The following is a 14,805-nucleotide window of genomic DNA, read 5'->3' as shown; positions in this document are numbered from 1 at the left end:
TTTGTTCTTTAGTTCTGTAAGTAGTAAGGATTATATAGGGTCAAGGTAGCCCTCGTTATCAGCACATGACGCACTAGCATAGCAGTCAATTCACATTACTTCTCCGTTGTCCGTTTTTTAATTTTTTTCCCCAAATATTAGTCCTTTGTGTAATATGTATGTTAGTAGAATGTTCTTTAACGTCCCCGAATGTTGGTAAATAACCTTAGCATGTCACTCGGTTTAATAAAGTATAAATAGCTTCCGTAAAATACCCTTAAGAAACCTTTTTCTTGTGAGCGTTGAAGCTTGCGCGAGGTTCGGGCCTTTTGTGTGGTAGTTGATTCACTGCGTGTTCGTTTGTATATCCGGCGAGCAACGCAATAAAACTGTTGATATATAATTCTTGTTATTCTTCGTTATCACCTTTTTAGGCGCTATAATTGAACACTACGCGAGAATGGGAATTTTAATTAACATATTAACATATATATAAAAAAAACCTAAAACTCTTTTAGCAGCGGTCATATGTGATTCATCATTACTATGATAAGTTTATCTAGAATTTAACAGCATATACTATATCCAGTCCAGTGCAATCTGCTATATTATGTAGTAAACCAATGAGACTGTAGTATACCTTCTTTACATCTTTTTTTAATACGATAAGGCGGTCATACTTGATATTATTAGCAAACAGGGCTTTCTAACCCTTTTTGTGTAAATGTTGAACCGTTCGCCTTTTGTTCAATTCGTGTTTGGCGCATGTGTATATATTCATTATGTTGTCTAATAATGGTACTAAGGACTTTGTTGAAAAATCATTTTTTAATTTTCTCTTTAATTTGGGTATAAATGAATTAGCATCCTAAAGTACTATGTAATTATCAACAACATAAATACCTATCATATTAGTTAAACATCGAGACGGCCAGGTTAAATACCTCGGGGTTATAGTCGACAACAAACTAAGCTGGACTCGGCAGCTTTCTTACGTCGTCACAAAATCTAACAAGTATAACCGTTTTACATCCTATAAAAAGCAGGATAAGCAAATTGTGTTTATAAAACCAGCTTTTAATATATAAATCAGCGATACCTCCACTGATGGTCTACGCCTCTACTGCCTGGGTCTTTACCTCAAGCAAGCGTATATAAAACGACTTCAAGTACTACAAAATTGCACCTTGATAGTGGTAGTGGATGTTCCTTGGTTTGCGCACAAAAAACGATTAACCGCATCGAGAGTGCAACCTTCGATTTATTCAAGCTTATTTTTATTAAATTTTGCAAAACTGGCCTACTAAGAGCCAGTAGTCATTATAATAGAGACTTAATTATGACTCTCGCTGGAACACTAAGTACTCAAACCCAAAACATTTCTTAAACCTATTAGATGGATAATATGATAAATATTTTAGTTTATCTAATTTATTTTAGTGGTATTAATATTTTACTATGCTTATATAATATGCATTATTGTTATTTTGTATTGATACTGCTTCTTTCTTAATATGTATACTACTATCTGGTGAAGATAACGCGCATCCATTCTCGTTGCTAGAGCAATGGATCGTTTAGGAAGTCGTGGCTTCAAGACCCTCACTTAATAGAATGAAATTAGAAAAGCAGCTAACGGTTGTAAAACTCGCTTGTAGCATAAACTAAAGTTTCTTTGTTTGTTTTTTTAATAATAGCTTCTTTGATGTTTTGTTCTTGCTTGCCTAATGTTTACTGCCTAGCAATTTAAAAAGGATTCTATAGGTTGAGAAAAAAAAAACTCTTAACAATGGCGGTAAGCTAGAAGAGGTCTTAAAAATAGATACTAATAAGAGCCTTGTTGGAATACCACCATATTCGAGTACCTACTCTTAAATGCGGTAGAATCACCCATGAATTAGGCTAGGTGGGGGTGTCTCTATTTTTACAGATAAAAATCAAGTAATTTACTAGGTTTAATAGCAAAGTATCCTCTTGTCCAATTACTACTATTTCTTACTTCCTCTAGCACATCCCTAGCGGTCAACCTAACCATGATTTCATGTTCACTTAACATATTGCCTTCTTGTTTATAGTATCGAGGACTAGAGGATAAACGAAGTAAATTGACTCCATTCCAATCTCATCATAGGATTTTTAGTTAGTATTGGTTTCTTTATTTATCATTACATTAAATAAGTTATTTATTTAGAAGTACTTTCAGTGAAGCGTAGATCATTGCTAAAAGCAAATGCGATAGTGGGATGATGTTAGTTTCATAGGTTAAAATAGCAAGTTAGCCTAGTTAGGCCACGAGATAATTCAGCTTATCTCCCACATGGCAACCATAAGTAAAAGCACACCTAAATTTACCGGTAGGAAAACATCAACCTATTAAGTTCCATACGTATATTAAGGAACTTAGCTAGAGGTAGTCCAGCAAAAAAAATAATGATAAAGGTCACATTATACTAGATTTTAAATTAAAGCCGATATAGTAAATTTTTATCCTGCAAGGAGGTATTACAAACTCGTCAAGTACTCTCTACTTAGGAAGCCGGATATTCAGCACTAGGTTGCATAAACTAATCTACGCCCTTGGGGTTTCCATTTCACATTTTGCTTACAGTACTTTGCCCTATTCATGTTCACTTCTGAGCTACTTGACCTCAATTTCAGACGACAACTAGATTAACCTTTCGAAGCAGTAGTAGGGGGTTCTTTCCTAAATGCTAAGTCCTCTCGATTGTTTAGTTAAAATCCTTGCTCTTAAAAATGTATAAGGAGACCGTAAATTACCTGGTAAGGAGCTGGTGGTTGTGGTAGTTGATTATCCACTGGGGTAGAAATTTAAATAGAAACGTAGTAGAATTTCACCATTGTCAGGTAACCTTAAAGAGGAATATTAATAGCGCCTCAATGAAGTTATCGAGCCTTCCACTGTTTAGGTCTTGAAACCTTCGTTACTGACCACTAGCAACCCTTTGCTAACTCGCCATAAAGTTGTAAGCTATTCTGGATTATAACTAGATTCGTTACTAGAAGGTAACTAACAATGTAGAAATGCTAATTACCTTGTTCTACTAAAGTAGAACGATGAATAAACATAAGGATACAAGTATTCCTTTAGTAGCTTTAGGTGGTCAAGTAGTAAAAAGTTTAACCACCTTTTGCCTCATGCCTCCTAATGTGTTTAACAGTCGGAAGGTTAAAGACCTAGTACTAAATTTAAGGCGAAGTGTACTTAAACAAACTCGTAAACAATTGACGAAAGTCAGATCATCTTACAAAGAATACGAGCAAGAAAGGATATATAAATTCCTACTCCTTTTGTGCGCCCACTTTTTGGTGTGTGGGCAATCTAACAGTTTTAATGTATTTTAATAACTCATTTTGTTAATATTATATGTAATATAATTAAGCTTTAGCTAGCGAATCTATATGAAATTAAAATTTATATTTCAGTTATTTCTTAATAGGAAATTTGCTATTCTTTTTGTTCCACTACAAAACAATTTATCTTAATAAGATTAAAACCGTTTGGGACCCAAGTCACTCTGACTTCAAAACATCTCGACTTACCGAGAAACGCAAAATGTTATTAATAATAAATAAAAAAAGTGATGAAAATTGTGTAGAATGACAATAGCTTACTTGCATGGTAGAGCGCGCAGTTCATTGCTCCGGTTCCTCGAATTTTTTCAGGAGTGCATACAAGTAACCAAATAAACGCAAAATATAGTTTTTGACCCTCAGTAGGGTGAAAGCGAAAGTCTGTGGTGCTTTGATGTACCTTAATTCAATGTTTTTCTCTTGCAAGACAGTTTTGAAAGTTAAAAATTTCAATTATGTAGTCATAAGTCGTGTTTCTGACTGCTTTTACAAGCTGAATGCTTCTTTAAGAAACGCGGTTACCACAAATACAGAAGTAAATAAAAATTTGTACTCCGAATGTTTACCTAGCGAGAGCAAGTCAAAGTTAAGGAGCTTAGAATACTACGTCAATCCACAGACCGGTGAAGTAGACGGACCTAAAGGGCCGGAACCGACAAGATATGGGGATTGGGAACGGAATGGAAGATGCTTTGACTTTTAAATTGCGAAGTATTTTAAGGGTAACAGCGAGCAACGTATAAAGAGCATTTTCGTTTCTAATCTCTACTTTAAAAATTATTTCGAACTAAAATGTCTACCACTTGACCCGATTTAGGTTTTTTAATAACTGAAGGGTTTTTCATCTCTACTTAGAAGACGGCGGAATTCTTAAAAAGAGGTGTAAATCTTGTTTACTAAAGCCTTTTAAATAAATTTTTAAAGAAAATTATCTAAAAAATTTTATAACTGATCTTCAATTGTTATTGCTTTATTTTAGTGTTAATGGCACACGTTAAGTAATTTTTGTCTCCTCTTATAAAGTGGGCATTATAAACATATCTGCAACAAGAAATAATTTAAGGATGATAGGAAAAGGAAGAAAAAGGAAGCATACCGCATTAAGAATTTTTTACTAGTAGATTACATTTAAGAGCACTCAGTACCGCTTTACCCTGGAAACAATATGACTGTTTTAAATAATTATTGACCAGCTCAAAGGAAAGATCATTAAATGGTGTAAGATTAGCGAAGACCTGTCAAGCTCAAAATATTAGTTAAAAGTTATTTATTAAGCGATACAGAGCAAAAAAATAATCCATTATTTAGATAAAACAGAGCTTTCGTGCATATTCACTGAAGTTCGGAGTCATATTCTACACCATCAGGTTAGGGTTATTTAGAACAATCCAAAGCCGCAATTTCCTCGTAAAAAGTTCAGCTGCCATACTAAGGGTATAATGGTCTTGCAATTGCGGGGATAGTGGTCTAAATGAGTCAAATACCTGCGTGGATCACAGTATGCTGCATAGGAATAATTATAATATGAAGGTCATACCACTGGTGACGGTGCCAGGCGCGGGGAGCTAAGTTACAAAAAGTAAATAAGACAAAAGCTAAGGCTCACGTTGGTAAGTCTATAAACGTTTAAAAGGAGAAAATATTGCAGGAAGAAAACTACCAGGGAGTGTGCAGCTGGTCAAGGAGAAGCCGATTCACTCAAAGATCTCGCCAGAGAAGTTTGCCCTTTTTTCTTTTGATGAAGTGGTGTATAAGGCGAGACAACAGCCCGACTAAAGCAAACACTCCTTACAATCAAAAAAAAATAAATAGTCCCCGCACAGGCTTTGCAGTTAAGCGCATTGCACACTGTAACGCTTAATTTAGGGTCAAGTTAACTACTTTCGGTTATTTAAGAGAGTGCGATCATATGACACTGCCAGCTGTGGCCTCTTCAAAATCACAAAATGTTTCCAACACTGATCCTCATAAAAAAGATCTTAAGGCCACCAGAGTTTAACGAAAAAAGTTCTTATTATATAGTGGTAGCAAATACTCCGGAGAGTACCGGAGATGTACTGAAAAAAAAAAGGCTGTCCTCTGGAATGCTGTTAGCTGAACTTTTACGTTTACGCTAAACTAAAAAAGTGTTAGACAAAAAACTAAAGTAAAAAAGTACACCACCGATTTTATTAAAAAGTTATCTGACCGGAAATTAATTAGCAGTGCTAAGATAAAGAAAATCGTGCCGAATAAAAATCGAATATCGCCACCCAAAAACTGAAATATTTCGTTAAAGATAAGCTCTTAAGTTTACACAACATACATATAAATATATATTACGGAAGAGAAACAAAAAGAGAACAAAAAAGTACCTGTAAAAGCCCGTTAAACAAACAATATAGAAAAGTCAATGTAATAGTAAATAAGGGCGAAGTTTTCGCTTTGACTAAGGGAAAAGGGTGTATTATAGTCCTAAGCTGATGTAAAGTAATTAATGTTTTAAATAAGCTAAAACTATACAAAAAGTAAAAACAAAACGGTATTGCTGAAAAAATATATCGATTGTGGAATTTTTTTAGAGCCAAATAATTCGAGTATGTAGCAAAAAGTAAAAAACATTACGCCCTTTTTCAACAAACCTGTTTATGTAATGAAGAGAAAGCAATACGTGTAGAATAATAAGAACATTCGATGTAGTAAGATTTTACGGAAGTATACGGCCCATAGCAGGTTAAAGCAATCTTGAATAAACCAAGCGGTCCGATTGTTAGTATACGCTCCAAAAGCTGTTATAAAAGGATAAGAAATCCAAGAATTTAATAAAAGACAAGATAGACATTAATAACAACACATTTACTGCGATAGCGTCCCCTGGGTGCGTTTAGATCTGAAAAAAAAGAAAGTAGGAAAACTATCAGACTGGCCAGAAACAATGTTGTAGTTACCAACTACCAGAAGAAAGAATTACAAATAACTTTGGGTAGAGAGAAATTTACTAACATTATAGAAGAAAAAAATTAAGCTAATAGAATATTAATTTGAAAATAGCTAACAACAATCTAAGAGAAATGCAAAGGAAAAGGTAAAAAGCTCGAAGCATTACAAATAAAGTTTAAAGTAGGTGGTTTTGGCGATGAAAGAATTGCAAACTCTAGTCCAATTTAAATCATTCCTAACAAAGATGATAAACTTTACATGCCTCTGAAGGATTCAGCGCAATTCAAAAAGAAAACATAGCTCTGATTTAGCCCGGTTAGATTCAAATTGCTTACAGATTTGACTCCACGAAGTCGATAAAATTTCTATTAAATTGCTTAATTTGATCCCCAATCTTTTTTTTGTGAGAATTGAGGCATTTATTATTCAAAAAACTAAATTTTTACCTTTAACTTAGTTAAAAAGATTTTAATTCGCGCGCTACGAAAAGGTTAAATTCATCTCTCTATTAGCTCCTAGAGAGCAAGCTGCTCACTCATAATAAAACCAGACAAGGATTAAGGTTGTGTGTATCCTACTGCGATCTAAATATTCCCCTCCCTTAGTTCTCCCGAAAATTTCTTTTTTGTAATGTTTAAGGCGATGTACTGCTCGAGGACAAAACGCTATATAAATAGGATGGCTCGCGGCCGACGTTTTTATTTTAGTGATTTTAGTGTTAGGTTGAGCTCTTCGGGAGTCTTTAAGGTCATCAGACGCATTCCTATCGGGCCTTGAGTTTTTCTTGATAACCGTATCATAAAATTTAATAGTGGATTATAATACATTAGTTTCCGGGGTTCAAGACCAATAAAAAAACAGAGGGGGATATTTTACGCGTATTGAATTACAGTACGCATGGCAACTGGTACAGATTAAGGTGCGACGCACGAATTAATGACGCCATTTATTGGCAATTTGACTTTTAGTTCTTTTTGAGCTGACTAATGCACTGTCAACATTAACCGCTACTTTAGCAGCAAAAAAATTTAATTTTTAAAAATGACATATTCAAAGACTATAATATAAACATTGTTATTTTTAGGAGTTTTTTTATATTCAGAGACATGAAGCTCATGAGAAAGATACTAAAGACACGCAACAAGGGCGTCTCATTCGATAATTTAACTAATCTTTTCTTAAAGGGATTAAACGAAATTTTATATATTGATTGCGTTATAAACTGATTAAGTTCCAAGCTAATACGTTACAGCATGGCATTGTCTAGAGCTCGCCAATCTTAATTTTTAGAACCAATTTATATTATTAAACAAATGACAATTTGACGTTTTAGCAAATTCCTATGAAGAGGTTTCCAGCTTGGGAAAACTTTTGTTCCGGCATCATTAAAGACGTTGATACCCAAACTAATCTTTCTTAGAAAAACTGACGAAGGAGACTATGATTATGTGCTAAACCAATTTATTTTAACAAATAACACTTCGTGTTATTAGTGACCCTTTAGATCACTAATTGAGTTTATTTTGTTTTGTTTGTCTGGTTTTGGCTTGAGGTTAAAATCAATCACTAAGTCCTGCAGACCAAAATGAACAACTACAAGACAGAGAAGTGCGAAGTAGGAAAAAAATCCCATAAATCTTTTATTAAGAGTAAATGTATGTATATATGGCCCTCTAGTGCAATTATCGTACAATTTTTATATCTAATGGCATTAATTATTTACCTTAGACAGCCTTTTTAAATAAATGAATGAATCATAGCAATTTACTAGCGTTTTAATCCTCCAAGACTGGTTATCGAGGAATCTTTAAAACACAACTACATGACAATTTACATAAATAACTCTTCTTTTTTTTTTTTTTTTTTACAAATTTTTATTTCTCTTATAGTAAATGTTGAGACCTCTAGTACATTATTCTTCTCCAAAGGAGGTTACTCTAGCAAGTTACCATAAAAACTATGAGTATATAAGGAAACAGCTAAATTTACGCGCCTGTATCTTTAATATATAATTTATATCAACAGGCACCGCTATGAACCTAATGCAATTTTTGTATATTTACTGTTAAAAACAAAGTAAGATCCTGGAGGCTTCAAATTTAGCTTCATTAGGTAATTTAGAGACTCGTAGGTTATAGAACTATAAGAAAAGACCGCTAGTTATTAGCTTCTAAAAATGGCCAGAAGTAACGAATTACACCTTTAATTCTACGAAAAATTAGAGAGAGGAAAAAAAGATGTTTTTGGCTCAAAGTAAAGAAAAGTGGTATATTCAACCGACATAGCTTCCTAGCAGGCGGTCGTTATCGTTCATTTAAAACTTAGAAACTTATTAAGCGAAATTTAATTAGCCTTATTTTAGCGCGCACGTGAAATTAAGTTAATTGATCTTTTGTGTAACGCCAACCGAAAAACTTAGCCTCGCCGTCGCTAGTGATACTTCCTCAGTATATTATATGTCTTGAGAGACTTTCAGAATTTCGTATATAGGGGAGCTGTACACGTAACCACCCTAACCAGAAAATGCGAGTTGACACCGAAGGGAATCGAACCGCTATAGAGATTGTGGGACACTGCTCTAACTACTGAGCTACGGTGGCAACTCACCTCTTCGGTCGGTAAATTACATATAAGACTTCTGTTAAAAACGGCACTTCATTTTTCATTTATACTTAAAAATAAGGATTTTTATAGAAAGCTCTCAAATAGAGGCTCAATATTTAACTTTTGAAAATAATTATTGGGTTGTAAATTTTGTTTTTTACTAGCTTTCTAGCCTAAAAATGCTGGATCGACCGAGGTGGTTAATCAACTATAAATAATAAAATAGATTTTCCGGTTGTAATTTCTCTACAGGTATTTTTAATGATGTTCTGTGCAGATGCTAGGTAAAATCGACCGCAATGTTTACCAATAACTTAGATAATTACTTCATATACAGTTTCCCCAACTCATACTATTATTTTTTTTATATACATTTAAGTGTGGAGGCTTACAAGCAAGAGTGCGTTTGAGCGTATCGCTGCGCATTTGCAAGCGGGCGTTCATCAAGAGTTCTTAAGTTCTTAAGTTCGTGATACTGGTATTCTAAATGCCTATTAACACATTTCAAAAGAAAAAATAGCAGCATTTAAAAAAAAGGCATATTAAGCCATTCCAGAACAAGGCCGTCGTGTGACTTGTGATTGCGCACGAAGTAAGATGCATTGTCATTAGGTCAGGAACTTATTTTATTGTATCTGCAGGAGTGAAGTTAATGGTTTTTCATAGGTTCAGGCCACAGATGCGTAGGTCTATATAGGGCGCACGCTCACTTCATAAAGGTGAAGTTTTGTTTTTTTGGCTCGTCCCTTCTTTTTACTCTGATTTTGAGGAAAGGATTGCTGCTTGTTTTTGTTCGTTTGTTTTAATAAAATAAGCTCCTCTTTCTGGAAGTCGACTTACGAAGGACAATTGAAAATTTATTAGCTACTCTTGAGGAGCTTCGTAAAGAGCCGAAGGCTGTTAATTTGAATTTACAGGGTTTTGAAAGTCTCTTATAGAAAACAAGGCTTAAAGACGCAAAAAGCCGGTAGAAAATTCTTCTTATAATTAATGATGCTAATCCTTAGTCTGCTCTCTTAATATTTAACGAGCCTTGGAAAGAGGAGTGAAGGGATTGCTTTATAATAAAGAACACTAAAAAGAATGATAACGAAACTAATAAAAACAACTTTAATAATAGTAATAATAATAATACAGTAAAAAAAGGAAGTAGTAGTAGTAATAAATTTAGTAATAATACTTGTGCAAATGGCCTTAATGACTGTATCAATCCTACCAGTAAACTTGTTAGTAATATCACTAAAAACTCAATTTTTTTTAGTAATAGTAACAAAGACACGAATATGTCTGATAGAGAGCACTAAGTTAGCTTTGAATTAGAGATTTGCAATACTTCTCCCAAAACCCGGAATACCTCCAGCGACTCCGAGCCAACTCTCGCTGCTGCTTCACTTAGGCGTAATAATAAGATCCGCCTTTAGTCCTCTGCGTAAAACAGAAGTGGAATCACTTTGTATCACTTCTGTTAGCCAACGGCGTCGACAGCATTTTGAAGCCTAGGAAATACACATCAAGGATATAAATATTTCCAGCAAAAGCAGACGAGTGACGAGCCATCACTAGGCTTCTGCGTAATGAAGCGCTGCCTCATTTCATCTATCAATTACCAGCCAGAAGACAAGCCTTTAAAGTTTGTTCGCGTATTCTATTGCGATCTCGACGGCAAATCGTCGAGGAAGACTTACGCACGCAAGGCACAGCGAGGATACTGATGATGGGAAACGCACGAAGCGACCTTTTCCGATGGTGTTAGTTCATATACCGAGGTGTGCTCGACAAAAACTGTTGGATTTAAATACGGTTTTCTATATTCAGGTTAGGGTGGAAGAGCCTCCGAAAGAGTAATCGAGTCGAACTTTGCCACTGCTGTCGGGTAATTAGACACAGCGCAATTTTCTGCTCTACAGCCCCCCGATGCGTTAAATCTGGCGATGGTCATTTGACTGCACAGTGCGAAAGTACGAGAAAGTCCTGCCAGTTATGCTAATTGCGGTGAGACGCACACCGCCAATTATCATGGCTGCAAATATTAGCCCCGAAAACCTACACCACCCAATCAAACAGCTCTATCAACACTTCAAAAACAGACCCCTACTAATGTAACACCGACAATATTTTATGCCGCTCGCTTGGCCAAGAAGACAACTCTTCAGACAACCACAACCAACCTTCAACAACTGCTTTCAAATATTGACGACACACCTGTCATCAATATTAGAGACGGGGCAGGGCCTGGAATCCGTTTGCAATGGTTTTTAGACCACAAGCCTTTCTTTATATCCGTCTTCTTTTCTGGAAGGCAGATGGCTTTCTACATAGGAAACAAGAGTTTCAAGAATTGATGCCACGCGAAAGAATTGATCTGTTTATTAGTAAGACTCATCTTCCCAGCATTCCCTTTAATCTCTGCAATTTTTCGACGTACCGTCGGGAACGCCTTGATAGAGACGGCAGAGGGGCAGCTACTTTGATCAGACGAAACATTTAACACATTATGATATCTTTCCCAGCCCTGCAAGGCATTGAGCCAGTTTTCCACTTAACCAGTCGGGGACCCACGTCAGTAATTGTCTTACGAGTCCCCCAACAGACCACTTATTACCTCAGATTTTGATGGCCTTTTTAAATATTGTTCCTCAGTTGTTGTATGTAGGGTCCTTAACTGCAAGCAACCCGCCCAGAACAGTCGCGTCGATAACTCGAATGACTGAATCCTTGAATTTTACACTGACGAGCGTGGACTGCGAGTCTTAGGACTACAGTACTTAAAGCACATGACGAAAACAGGGATTTCAGACATAATAGATATCGCCGTTTTGAAAATTATTCATATATCCACGGCAAAGCTCTTTACGAACTCCCTTCGAACCATCTTCTAGTCCCGCTTAATTTTGGCGACAAAAAGGAGTTGCTGAGGTTATATACCAGAACTTTTACGGACTGGGCTCAGTTTCCCGAGGCTCTTGTAAAATCTTTTCAATTTCTTCCGCTTTACTCAGGACGCCCACCTTACTTGACGTTGCTGTTGCTGCATTCGGGGGAGTTTTGACTGTGGCGTACCCCACCGCCACGACAACACGTGAAGTTGAGTTTGCCCAGACCACTTGCCTGATGAAATAAAGACCCTTATCTGCGAGTGGCGAAAATTCGAGTGGCTACAGCGTCACCACGCATCGAAGATAAATTAGCGCTTAATAGACTATTATGGCGATTTAGGAAAGAGCAGTTGCGTACCATAACCGATTGTGGGAGACAAAGTTAGGTAATATACCGGGTGATAACGGTAACGGCCGCTTCTTTTTCTAGAAGTTTATTAGGAACTATAAAATTGAGCGCGTGTGTACCATTACCTGCTATGCGAAACGACAATTTTGCATCGGAAATGATGCTGACAAAGCGACACTTTTTGCTGATCACCTCGCTACTCAGTAACCACCTGCTTATTTAGTTATTGGTGAAGTGCTTTGTGGACTCAAACTTCCTTGCTGATGCGGGAACAGCTTGAGCCAACCAACATAGTTCGAAATCGTATAGATTATTAACGCTTTACCGAGACGAAAGGTATCTGTCCCCGACGGTATCACCAACGCTATGTTAAAGCAATAATCATGGTGGCGGTTAAACGCCTATACTGCCTCATCAACATTACGTTGGCTCTCCGTACCTTCCCATCGCGCTACAAGACGGCAAATATGTGAAGGCCCCGAAGGCACCACAACCAGCTTCTAGTCAGGCAAATACAGGGCAAAGTAGCTGAAACCGCCAAACTGGGCCACTTGAAAGCAATTGTTGAACGCTAGTCACGCTTGCCAAAGTTTCGATTTGGGTTTCGAAAAGGACACTCCACGAGTCAACAACTTTTCACCTGAAGGGACGGACGACCGTGCCTCCAATATAAGTAGGCAATAAGCGCCGTCCATCTTAATGTCGAAAAAGCGTTAGATCGAGTTTGGCACAACGGCTCGCTTCACAAAATTGCGCGGCATAACCTTTCCTACTGTTCTTTTTAACGTAAGTCTACTAAACGCCAGAGTCCTTCACGGAGTACTCTTTGCATTTTTTGTGCGCCACGTGCAGCAGTCTGGCGACCCCCAACCGCGGATTGCCTTAGATGCGGATGTTATGGCGATTTATCCTCGTTAAGGCCGCCTGCCTGCAGTACTACCTATTGACGCTTGCCAACTGGTGTCGCCTTTGGAAAATTACTAAAATGCGGAAAAAAGCAAGGCCCTTTCTGTCACCAAGAAGCACACCACACAACCACCGATACTAATCTTTGAAAATAGGGTAATTCTTTGGTGTCCTGAGGTAAATAACTGGGGGTCCTTATCGATAATAAGCTATTGTGGCGGACAGCACGTAAACTATATCGCGGTGGTCATGGCGGCGTTCAAACTCTTTACCCTTTACTTCTTGCCCTTAGCAAACTCTCGCTGCACAATAAACGACGCCTGTAAATTTGTTGTGCGTTTCGACCGATCATTACCTACGCGTCTACTGCCAGGGCCCATGAATACCAGCAATGGTCTCTTCGCTTCAAGTGAGACAAAACAAGCTGCTACGTCTTATGACGGGCGCGCCGGTTTATTCGCAACGATGCCTTACATCAAGTTCAGATTTATCCTATGGGCAACGTTTTTCGACGCAGTGCTCGCCACCTACGATCGACTCAGCACACCAATTGGTTACTACCAGATAAGGTCAACATAACCCGCCCACGGCGCAATGGACTCTAAATATATAATATGGGTTAGGGGTAGAATTATTTTAATATATTCACATATATTTGAATGCTTTAACACAAGCTTAAAATTAATATGTATGCTATTATCCTGTTAAGAGCTTGTAAATCCGGTGTTGCCTATAAAATCCGATCGAGCACTAGGAAATAATAACTAAAAAAAAGAAATTAGAGGTGCACTTTAGTGCGCTGCAGCTGGTAGAGTGCGTAGAAGACTGCTTTAGTCTACGTGTTGCCGCTAAGTTGCCATTAATTGATATATTGCTTTTCCCCCCTTTTTAGCTCAATTACACCTTAATACTTAATGATTTCTTCTGGTAGAGCAATAATTAAGTTTTAAAAGGCAGCTTGCAAGAAGATTCAACCTAAACTTTATAATTTTTTAATATATTTTTATCAGCACTCAAGTAAAGAGGATAGAGAATCCGTCAAAGACCAAAATAAAGTCAAGTCGTTGGAATACGACAACTTTTAATACCCTTGTGATGGGTTAACATAGTTTAACCTGTTAGACTTAGTACGTTTAGATCGAAAGAATTAAAAACCACTATTACCTCGCCGAAATTGTAGTCATATATTATGCCATATAGGGTTATTTAACAAACCCATCCTATAGCACTTATACTTGCTTTACCCCCTAAGGTAAAATTCACTCTTTCACTTGAGCTTTATAAAGTTATACTTATAATTGCCGACAACATAAACACATAAGGGCGCTACCTTAATTGTAACAAGAAGTGACAGACTTTAGATACTGGTTTTTCAAAAAATTTTCTCCAATACATGTGTAGTCATGTGGAAGTAGCGAACGAAAATGGGGCGAATCAAAGGTAAGAGATAAGGCCTAAAATTCCTTGATTTTACCCAAAAAAAGATTTTTATGTAAAACACGTGTAGGAGCTCCTTCATTGTTGGGATTCTTGGTATTAGCTAAAATTTCTTCTGTTAAAAAGATAAACCAATATAAGTCGCTGGTGTTTGCACAGCTAATTTGATAATGGTCTAAGTGTTAAATACCGTCGAAGGGCAATGATTTGCAGTTAAACGAAGCCCAACAATATTTACAATCGAGCGCTGTCTTATATGTCGGATAGGACCGTTAAATTTTACTATACTGTTTATGCCAGTATAAATTCAAATATCGCAATTATATTGTAAGGATAATTTTCTTCTTATTTATACAGGTATAT

The 14,805-nt window shown here is 36.7% G+C and overlaps 1 long non-coding RNA gene across 3 annotated transcripts; it reads right to left on the bottom strand.

Moving 5' to 3' along the window:
* Positions 1-4,315: 4,315 nt before the first annotated feature.
* Positions 4,316-7,040, bottom strand: LOC135119605 (uncharacterized). 3 transcript variants are annotated; one of them, XR_010278288.1, is made up of 10 exons: positions 6,717-7,040; positions 6,533-6,664; positions 6,171-6,220; positions 6,042-6,119; positions 5,956-5,972; positions 5,706-5,810; positions 5,012-5,138; positions 4,889-4,916; positions 4,448-4,835; positions 4,316-4,392 (listed from the first exon to the last, which is right to left on the bottom strand). It is a non-coding gene; the product is annotated as an uncharacterized LOC135119605 (long non-coding RNA). The 3 variants fall into 3 exon arrangements; XR_010278289.1 differs by lacking the exon at positions 5,956-5,972 and having other exon boundaries at positions 4,448-4,779; positions 4,836-4,916; positions 5,973-6,119; XR_010278287.1 differs by lacking the exon at positions 5,956-5,972 and having other exon boundaries at positions 5,973-6,119.
* Between the last annotated feature and the right edge of the window lie 7,765 nt (positions 7,041-14,805).

Source organism: Zophobas morio, unplaced genomic scaffold, assembly GCF_036711695.1.
Source record: "Zophobas morio isolate AGI-343-1 ecotype UQ-CSIRO unplaced genomic scaffold, CSIRO_AGI_Zmor_V1 ptg000276l, whole genome shotgun sequence".
NCBI classification, from domain to species: domain Eukaryota; kingdom Metazoa; phylum Arthropoda; class Insecta; order Coleoptera; family Tenebrionidae; genus Zophobas; species Zophobas morio.
Note: the sequence above shows the minus strand (reverse complement) of the source record. Positions and strands in the feature narration are given on the sequence as shown.